The sequence below is a fragment of the Rhipicephalus microplus genome, chromosome X (assembly GCF_043290135.1).
Source record: "Rhipicephalus microplus isolate Deutch F79 chromosome X, USDA_Rmic, whole genome shotgun sequence".
NCBI classification, from domain to species: domain Eukaryota; kingdom Metazoa; phylum Arthropoda; class Arachnida; order Ixodida; family Ixodidae; genus Rhipicephalus; species Rhipicephalus microplus.
The window spans coordinates 420,062,454-420,073,706 of NC_134710.1; the positions used below are offsets into that span (position 1 = coordinate 420,062,454).

The 11,253-nt window shown below is 42.4% G+C and overlaps 1 long non-coding RNA gene across 1 annotated transcript; it reads right to left on the reverse strand.

Annotated features, from left to right (window-relative positions):
- Positions 1 to 265: 265 nt before the first annotated feature.
- On the reverse strand, positions 266 to 3,610 carry LOC142776522 (uncharacterized). Its single transcript, XR_012887603.1, has 3 exons — positions 3,530 to 3,610; positions 3,272 to 3,437; positions 266 to 528 (listed from the first exon to the last, which is right to left on the reverse strand). It is a non-coding gene; the product is annotated as an uncharacterized LOC142776522 (long non-coding RNA).
- Positions 3,611 to 11,253: the final 7,643 nt, after the last annotated feature.

Sequence of the window (11,253 nt, forward strand, 5' to 3'; positions counted from 1 at the left end):
GTGTTTCCTCGTAATATTTCTGTTTTTCTTGCCTCAGCGTTGTACGCAACCGTGAAGATAAGTTTGGTATCTTTTCATGATTTTTGACTTTCCTTTGCCGTCCTATTTTTCGCTTCAGACGAACTATCTCTCACGTTATTCAGAGATTACGCCTATTTTTTCTCTTTTTATTAATGGTACGAATGAATTTACACAGTGAAAGATAATGGCTTCGAATCCTGTCCACAAGGGATTGACGTCACCATCAGGGCTCAGACTGTCTAGATGAAACGATAAGTATTTATTTATTTATTTATTTATTTGTACCCTCAAGGCCTACAGGCATTTCAGAGGGGAGTGGGTTATAAGGTTATGGTTATACAAAAAACTAAAAGCAGCAACAAAAGTAGTAAGCAGATAAGTACAAACATACATGGGCCCTAATCATACAATGTTAGCTAGTGCTGCACGAAACTGATGGTTGTCTTCGATTGCGGTGGTCAGTCCGGGAAGGCGGTTCCAATCTTGTGACGTCCGAGGAATAAATGACTGAAAGAAGGCATTGGTGTTGCATGGTATTGTTCCTATTTTGTGTCGGTGATCCATACGAGAAGAAATATATGAAGGAGGAGTAATTAACTCACTGAATAGGGGCGAATTATGGTAGTAAATTTTGTGAAAGAGACAGAGGCGAGAGTGTTTGCGGCGCGAAGTTAGAGTGGGTAATTGAAGCAAGTTTTTCATGGACGTGACACTTGCCGCACGAGTGAAATTACCGAGAATGAAACGTGCTGCGTTGTTCTGCACGAGCTCAAGTGATTTCACCAGATAGTCATGGCTCGGGTCCCAAATGGATGATGCATATTCGAGTTTAGAACGAACCAATGATTTATACAAAAGTGTTTTTAAAGAGGTAGGTGCAGAAAATAAGTTGCGGCGAAGGTAGCCAAGCAGGCGATTAGCATTATTAATAACGGTATTAATATGAAGCGACCAGGTAAGATCAGTTATGTGAATTCCCAGGTATCGGTACGACGTCACAGGTTCAAGAAGTGTGTTGTTAAGGTAATAGGAACCCGTCGAAAGGGCTGTTCTTGAAATGCGCAAGACTTTGCAGTCAATGATGCTCGTGTCATCAGCTTTATCAAAATTGGGGACATGCGCAATACATTCTTTAACATTTGATGCAGGGACGTCGGCTTTAATTTGTACAAATACTAGTTGATGGTCCGATATGCCATTTTCTACTGCTACTTGATAATCTTCTAACCGTCCATCAAGAAATACTAGATCTAATATAACCTGCACTGTTCCCGTTTTGCGAGTGCCTTCCTGTACCAACTGCGTTAAATCATTAGCGAAAGCAATGTCAAGTAGCACTTCACAGTCAGCTCGTTCCCGTGACTCTATGGTAAGTGATTTCCAATCAACCCCAGGCAAGTTAAAATCACCGGCAATTACTAACCGCTGGTTTCGAGTCTTATGTTGTTCTACTTAGTGCTGAATCACCTCTAAGTATTCAATTGATGTGTTAGGGGATCTATAGATTGCTCCTATTACGACTAAATTGGTTCCTAATTTTACTTGGCACCAAGCGCTCTCGTGATTAGGGATGCCATTTATGGTGACGAATTCAATATTTTCCTTTATTATGATTGCAACTCCTCCTCCTCTTTTTCTCTATCATTACGTATTATCTTAAAACCTGGAGGAAATAACTCGTAATCTTGTATTTCTGGTCGCAGCCACGTTTCGGTAACAATAACCACGTGAGCGTCATAACTAGCGAGCCCATGTTCTAAATCACCGACTTTATTCACGAGACTTCGAGCATTAAGGTTTATAAGTCGAAAATCTGTATCCTGGATGGCGGTATTACACTGGCCACTATCGCTTGGTGTATCCTTTGGCGATGATTTGGCGGTGATCATAATAACAGAAAAGAAAAAATTGAACTCATCAAGAAACAAAAAAAATTTTCTTCTTTCGAACGAGCTGACTGCATATTATTGTGAAGGAATGTCATGGGCTGCCTATGACGGCCACTTACACGCGAGTTCAATTCATAAACGCTGGAATACATCGCCATTGTTCACAGCATAAATATAAGTCTACTATTAGGCTAGACTACTTTAGCCAGATACGCCTGAGAAGTTACATTTAAAACAGGTGTCCTGTCTGCTTTCCGGATGAAGATCCTGCCCTGTGATACCCATACATAATTCTATTCCTTTTCACGCCTTTCTTGCCGCGCCTTACTGAGCAGAACCTTCATTTCCATGCACAAGTGTTCATTTATATATACAGAGTTACTGTTGTCGAAACCAAAACAAGTGCTATCTAGTTTAATCTTATTTGCTGCGGACATCTTGTCTCGCGCCATTCAGGTGAGAAATCTGACGACCACATTTGATTTCTTTTTATCTTTCGATAGTACACGTGGTGCGACGTCAATGTCATTATCTGTGATACCAGTTTCTAAGCACTTGGCGATGTTTGCGACAGTTTTCTCCAAGTTTTCTTTTTTGATTAGCGGAAGACCTTGGATTTCAATATTCATATTTCGGCTGTATTGCTTCAGCTCGACAATGCAGGCGGAAATGTTGTAGTTCCGTGTGCTCAGATTTGGGTGCACGTTAAAGAACCCCAGGTGCTCGAAATTTCCAGAGCCCTCCACTACGGCGTCTCTCATAATCATATGGTGGTTTTGGGACGTTAAACCCCACATATCAATCAATGCTTCAGCTCGACAATTTCCCGTCTAGCTTCTTTCAGGTCTCTCCGCAGTTCTTTGTTTTCCTTACGACACTGGGCACTCTCAGCCTTTACCACGTCAATATCCTTGCGAAAAGCCTCTACGTCAGTCCTAAAAAGCTCAAAGCTCTCATTTATGAAGCCAATAGCTTCTAGAACACTTCCAAGTTCAGTGACTATTTCAGTGTTCGAGGAAGCGACCTTAGCTATTTCACATTTAACCTCAGTCGAGAACATGTCAAGTCTTCCCACCAGAACACCTAGAAATTTCACGACCTCTTTAATGCCATTAGGCTGCCTCTCAGCAAGGGTCACCGCAATATTGCCCATGTTGCCCGAACTTTTATCCTCATGGTTTCAAGCACTTCAAGTAAAAATTGCACGAAAATGCTCTTGTGCACACAAAGCAAGAAGCAAAGTTTGAAGATTAGAAAGAAAACACTGTCGTGACTACAATGCCCAATAAAACTTCAGCAGCAGCAGCAGCAGCTGCGACGAACCTAGGTGCATTTAATGTTCAATATGAAAGTTAACCAACCTGCAAAGAGTGCAGACAGTAGGTTAGCGTGCGTCCTTTTGCCGTCACCGCTGATGCCTGAGTGAAGCCAGCTGCAAAGAAACAACACCCCCAGCACAAAATTGATAACAGCTTGAAACGGCAGCAGGCTGAGGTAGCTGGCGGTTTCAGTAGCGCTGTCCAGGTCCTGGTAATGGTAAAGCCACAGCAACACAATTCTATAAACGGTGTGGCACTCAGCTCTGGTGGCAGAAGATGACTCCGGATGGAATGGCTTACACTTTTCTTGACGATATGCTGGTATCTGCAAAAAGTGCAGACAGTAAGTTAGCGTGCGTCCTTTCGCCGTCGCCGCTGCTGCCTGAGTGAAGTCAGTTGCAAAGAGACAACGCCCCCAGCACAAACTTGATAACAGCTTGAAACTGCACCAGGCTGAGGTGGATGGCGGTTTCAGTAGCGCTGTCCAGGTCACTTTTCTTGATGATATGCCGGTATCTGCAAAGAGTGCAGACAGTAGGTTAGCGTGCGTCTTTTCGCCGTCGCCGCTGCTGCCTGAGTATGTTATTGTGTGTTTGTCGTGTTATTGTGTTCGTCATGTTTTGAAGTGTATGGAAATTGTGTGTAAGGATGACTTAGTGGGTTAGTTACGATTGATGTATGGATTCGGCGGAAGATATCATCATTCTGAAATTAGTTAATAAATATGTGTTATGTTTGGTTTGTACCGACCGCGTCTGCTGTGTCCTTTCACTCCAAGAGCGTGGCGTGGTGCTCGTTCACCAAATCGAGACCCCACAGCATAAACAATTGGCATGGCGTGGTGCTCGTTCACCAAATTGAGACCCCGCAGCATAAACAAGTCGTGTTAGAACAGCCGATTTATAAAGATGTCACAACACACTTGTGCGTGCCCGTGAGACCCAGAACAGACTTTTCAAGTCCTAAAGGTTCCAACACATGGAATATACATGCTGCATTGTTTGTTAGAGAAATGAAAAATGTGGTTTTGCTCTGTGTGAGCAATGACTACAATAAGTGAACATCTGTGGTGGGTGAATTATTTTTAAGTGCAGAATTGCAGCAACTATGAAGACTTGTTGCCCCACAGCTCAGACAGGAAAGAACATGCCGAAGTGCCTGAAGGCTATATGAAAGAAAAAAGGATGCTCATTTACGAAGATTACTTACTTTTCAATAATTTGTCATTGTCACAGAGCAAGACATGAATGGGAGTGTTACAAAACACATTTTATGCATTCAGTGTAAATATGAACAAGACGCGTTGCAAGTTTCTTTCATACTATGTCAACACCTGGGTCGTAAAAAAGAAGTACAGGTGCAAAATAGGAACACATCTTGTTTATACAAACTTAGAAAAAGTTTTGCGGTGAAAAATTTATTCTTTAGTATTTACAATACCAGTAGGAAGGTGCGTTGACGAGGAAGAAGAGGTTGACGAAACTCTGTGTCAAATACATAGGGGGACACGAATACCATAGACAGCCATTGTATTGTCGATAATTTTCTAACAGTGAAGCATGCGTTCTATACGATGAAGGTTGCCACTGTTGTTTACTGCTTATGTAACAATTTCATGAACAGGGACATTATAGCAGCGTTGAAAATGTAGCACATCCCACTCAGGTGCAGCATGTTTTGACGGAGCTTAAAAGGTTCAAACAACCTGTTTTTACCAAAACAGAAAAAAACATGCACATATCTGTGTAGCAAAAGATGTTGCACATCAAAAGAAGCTTCTCATCAGTTTTAAAGCAACTGAACTTTATGATTACTGGCTGGCATACCTTCGGTAAAAGGCGGCTCAATAAATGTTGCCCCTTGATTACATAAAAAATAGGCCTTTGAAATTCAAGGTAGCCGACACCCGGTCATAAAAAGTGAAACGCGATCAGTGGAGCAACTGCTCAGTGCAATTCGCACAGGACAATGACCTCCCTGCAACAACCAAGCGAGAAATATTGATCACAATACGCATGCAACTATTTTCTGTTCAGTTCATTTCAAAGTTGTTGTTTAGTTCATTGGACCATGAATGATCAAATTGCCTTGAAACAATTATTCTTGTTCATTTAGTACATGTTTTAATAATGTGTATCTAGAGGTGAGCTGGAGTTATCTTTTCATTGTTATGAGCGGCTCTGCATAACTGTCTAGTATTTTTCATTTACGCAATTCTTGTGTTTTGTGTGCCTCTAATTTTAGCATTCCAACTTTTTTGGATCCGCAATAAATGCAGCTTCCAACTTAATACTTCCATTGGTTTGTGGAAGTACACTCATTGTACTCTCATTGGTTTGTGGAAGTCGTTAAGGAGTAAGTTGATATTTCGAAAGTACTCAGAACGAGTATTATGACCGAGTAGCCTCTTTCTCACTAAAATATAACACTATAAATGCCAGCTGAGGATATACATACAATCATACTTGTGGGCACAGGAACAGCAGTAGGCATAGGAAATGCAATCTAGTAGTGTAGAATGACAAACGGACAACAACCTGCATCAGCATTAGAGAAGCACATAGCAGCCATACTGCCACAACAGTTCACATGCCCAGTGGAGTTCACATAGGCAAACTGAGCAGCATATTGACGTTGCCAGCCTTTACTCGAGACTTTGCCAACATGGTTCAACTTGAGTGAACAAGCTCGCCAGGTCAGGATACATCCAAGAGGGGTACACTGTCGACGATGTCGGCAAACAGCAACTGCAGGGTAATGACTGTGACGACCGTGCAACAAGCCTTGATGTGAGGCAATTGATTGGCAATGAGGGACTACATTATGAAGAAGTGATTAGACCCATACTAGTAGCTGATCAGGCAAACAAAATAATTAAATGAGACACTTCTCTTAAAATGCAGAGAACCGGCTCACAAGATGTGTCTGCTAAAAGAAATAATAAAATAAAAATATGAAAGTTGACAACATGACCATTGACTTAGATGCCATGCTGCTATGGGAGAACATAGCAAGACACCTAAGATAAAGGACGGGATTGAAGTTTCTGCCATGGATCGGATCATGTGAGCGTGCTCACATGCGCAGGAAATCTCAGAGGCTCTTATAAAAGCGCTATCCAACTGACGCAGCGGTGCGTGAGAGGATAGGATGGTGTTCATATCGCAAAATCTGAAGCTTAGGAGGAGCGTTGCATTGTGAGATTTCTGACAGCATCCGGTGTCAAACTGACCAGGATTCAGCACCTACGATTTCCATGCCAATGAAAAAACATCAGGTAGAGAAATGCTTCAACTCGGACGACCAACTGGGAAACGCTGTGGAACACTGAGTCTTGTCATGACCACAGGAAGTATGGGAAGAAGGAGTCCTCGGTTCGTTTATCACTGCGATAGTTTTCATCAGGCACATAGTGTATACTTAAATTAAACTTATCAATGAGACTCGCAGTCCCTGGTTACTTCGTCGCTGAATACTTAGTGACTGTCTTCAAACTGTGCGCAATCCTCAGTGCCATCAAGAGCACTGGATCTGCAGCATTTCTTAAGAGAGCGCATAGTCAGACTTCCTTGAATGTCGTCCAACGCTGCAGCAGCAGACCCTCCATCGACGCGCATTTTTTTCATCTACTCCAAACTCTTCCCTGGCTTGAATGTTGGATGACGACTACGCAGCTAGGACAACTTTTCATTTATAAGCGGCACTATAATGACATCGCCTGTTTGGCACCACTGAGCTTAGCCAAATACAGACCACTTGAAGCGTGATTCGAAATGACAAACAGTTCGTCTCAAAGCTCGCCAAAAATATCAAAATAGAGACCCCTTGTGTGTACTTAAGTTAGGAAGGCGATAACTCGGATACTAACCGCTAGAATACTGTCTAGGTGGCGCAAGTAGTGCACCACTTTTCTCAATAAAAAATAGCGTTTTTCAATATCCTCAAGTCTAGAACTACCCTCTGGTTTGATACAATGAATTTTGAAAAAAAACTATTGTTCTACATTCGATATAATATGGTGTATATATTTTTTATTGTGTTTTTAAATGAAATATCCTATAAAAGCTGTGCCATGACTGAGAGAAAGCTATGTAACAATCTAGCAGTGAAAAAACACAGCAGTGAGGAAACCTAAATAGTGCAGACATGAAATTTGTGAAGCTTTATTTTGAGCTGAATAAATTGCCCCCTACTCATTGATCAAGGCAAGGGATCAATATTTGAAGCTTATTTACTGTCTTATTTCAGTTCTTCAGCTCAAACATATTAGGCCTACATAGTTATTTTTGTGGGGGCAATGATCGTTGAGGTAATATAAATGAGGCACAAAAATTGCTAGTAGTTTGAAATCGCCGTATAATATGGTGCGTACTAAACAAATGGCACTCACAGAGCAGTATTCCTTTCTGTCCCTTCTCATCAGCTGTATTGGTGGCAAAGCAAGATTAAATTCTGCATCTCATTATCTTTTTCTGGCAGGAGCATATGAACCTAAAACAAACCAAAGAAATTTCAACTAAAACATCAAAATAAAGTCAGCATGCTATTTGGTACACCACAGTATGAAGCAGAGTTATAACTAAGAAGCAGATGCGAAAATGTTCCAAAAGACGGGTGAATTCATAACTAATAATATAGACTGACTTGACACAGCAAAATATAACAAAAACGACATGGCAGTTTCGCCAAATATGCAGTTGGCATCCTCAGTATGCCGTGGCACCAAATGAGCGGCGCCACGCAGTTTACTGCTTGTCTCGTTAGTCTCTACACATCCAGTATGCGGCCGTGGTTGTTGTTGCACGCTAACTTGTCACAATAGATGAATCATGACTCGAGAAGCTTTTTTGTCCCCTACGTTTGTTCCCGAGGCAGCGTCGTCTGATTACTAAAGTCAAAGGCATGCCCCCCCCCCCCTCCACTGTTGTCCAGCCGTGTTTGATGAGTTCTTTCTTGGAATGCGTGGCATGCGTGTCTGTTGCAATGTCCCCTTTGTGCTCCTTGAGCCTTGTTGGTCGCTTACTGCCTTTTCCACTGATGCGTGAGGTGTTGCTTACATCACTATTTATTCTTATCAGAATTTGAAGTCATATGAGATGAAAAATGTGGTTGGTGCATTGGAACAAAGCCATTATTCAAGAATATTTATCAACGACACCTAGAAACATATGCGAAAGGGAACAAGGAGTGTGCCATGATAAATACCAACAACCATTGTTTCTACACCATATGTTCAGGGTTTGTAAGACTGTGTTAGAAAAGTGCTTCATCCGCTGGGCATTAAAGCCATTTTCAAGCCGCATTATCCTTTGGGAAACATGTTCACCACCCCAAACACCGCACCCCGGCGAACAATCAAAGCAGGGTTGTTTACAAGGTATCGTTGGGCGACTCCGACACCAATTAGATCTGAAAAACAGGCAGGAAGCGGTCAACGATGCTTAAGGAGCACAAAAAACTCACAGAAGCCAAGCATTTCATGACATAACTTATCAAACACTGCTTCACAATGAGGCAAGCCTTCGACTTCCATAATGCCACGACGCTGACTCGGTAACAAAGGTGACGGAAGTGAAAGCTTCTCGAGTCGTAATTCAACCGTCATGACCAGTCACCTGAAACAACAACCACGGCCCTCTACCGAATGTGTAAAAACATACGATACAAGCAGTGAATTCGGTGACCTTTGCTCAATTGGTGCCAGTGCATACTGTGGATGCCACTCACATAGAAGGCGAAAAGTCGGTGTAGATTTTGTTATATTGTGTTATGTAAAGATGGAGTAGATATTATGATCACTAAGGAGCAGAGTTTTATTTATGTAGTAATTTGGCATAGTTCAATTATATCCAGAGAAAAAATTGTGTTATGCAAACAAAACACAAATATTTATAGCATGCTTTATATCTTTTCTTACATATTTCACTCCTGAAGCAAAATGAACGTTGCCACTCAGCATTCATACCATGTGTTTACTACTGATAATCTACTATTCCATAATTATGCTACTGTCAGTGAACTGTTTTCCTCGCCAAGTGTTATCTATGCTTCTCTTACATTTGGCTACACCACCTGTGTTAATTCAAAAAGTGCAACAGTGGACCACCAAACTCTTGGTTGGTAGTTAGCTCAACAAGTGCTCCTCACCCTTTCAGATTCTACATTCTGAATTTAAAGCATATAAAGCAACTTAACAGAATTTGATGCATTTGCCTGAAATGCAATTTGCCCAATTTTTTAGAATAGGACAACCTCTCTTTCGAAACATTTTAGAATAGAACAAGCTCTCTTTCGGGGCTTTACTCTCCAGCCAGTAGCATTATTCACTGCCAGTGCTATTCATACTCCTTCTAGAAACCCTACAGTGAGAATGTAGTGAGATGAGAGACACGAGCGATGGCTGGCGAGGTACGCAAGCCCGTTTCCGGGAATGTTAAACGTCACCTCCTCTACTTGATCACGTGGCCACTAGATATGGCTATTTGTAAAAAACACCAGAGCAGACTACACCTGCTCCGGTGCTCACTTTAAGCCCTCTGTACATATTCTGCGGGTGTTGCGCATGGTCCTCTTGGTACTTATGTCGCTACATGCAGAAGCTTGCGGCGGCTGCATTTCCGATGGAGGCGGAAATGTTGTAGGCCCGTGTGCTCAGATTTGGGTGCACGTTAAAGAACCCCAGGTGGTCAAAATTTCCAGAGCCCTCCACTACAGCGTCTCTCATAATCATATGGTGGTTTTGGGACGTTAAACCCCACAAATCATTACATGCAGAAGCTACCAGGAAAGCTATCTTTTACTACTTCTGGGCTATCATCACACAAAACCCGTTTTTTGTGCCTTGAAGTGAGCCAAAAATGGTGATTTCATGGGCATGAACGGCGGAAGGTATTTGCCAGCCAAAACACTACAAGACACATGCATCGCTAAACAGACGTATGTAATGCCACTTTTTTTGTTACATAGCTGCTTGAAACCTTCAAGAATATGAATGGTGATCGGGGTGACATCGGTCATGATGTGATGCGAGCGTTGTCAGCAGGCAGAGGGAAAGACGAGGTCAAGCAGCACGACATTCATACTTGAAGGCAGTCTCACACATACACGAATGCAGTGCTCAGTTTAGTGAAACATATAAGAGTCGATTCTTTCACCTATAAAACGACTTTCCCTCGCACCGCAACTAATTTGTAAGACAGATGCAAATTGCTTTCGTTGAACTTCAAACAACTAATCTAATATTAGCATATTCACTTGGACTTCTAATCCAAAAAGTAGGTATTTAATTTTGCATGCCTTTGGCAGTATTCAATTCAGTGCGAGAAGGTCATAGTATTCAAGTGCTCCTACAAGATAAACAGCCCAGTACACATGGTCGGGAAAGCTTAGAGGCTATACCAAGTGCGAAAAGTGCCCGTTGCTGTCTTTACACGAGCGCTGAACAAATTGATTGGTTGACATCATACATCACCAAAATTTTTGAAATCATGACGTCATCACGTGACATCGCTGGTCGGTCTAAATAGGGCCGATCCCTGAGAAACTGACAAGCCGCATGAGGTGCACAAAGCTTTTGGCGAGAGAATACAGTCGACCAGCAAGCAGAAACAGACGGCTGCTTCGGCGTTGAAATCCTCTAAGACAAATGCGTATAGAATCTTTGGAGTCTTATTGGGACAGAAATTTTGCACACCACCTGCGCACTCTACTGGGCTTTCATGAATGTGACGGCACACCTGTCAGATTCTGATCAGTTCGTGGACATACTACTGCAGCTCGCCGCGCTGGTCTAGTGGCTGAGGTATTCGGCTGCTGACCCGCAGGTCGCGGGATGAAATCCCGGCTGCGGCGGCTGCATTTGCGATGGAGGCGGAAATGCTGTAGGCCCGTGTGCTCAAATTTCGGAGCACGGTGGTCAAACATTTGCGGAGCCCTCCACTACGGCGTCTCTCATAATCATATGGTGGTTTCGGAACGTTAAACCCTACATATCTATCACATGGTACTGCATATTTTTCACTCGT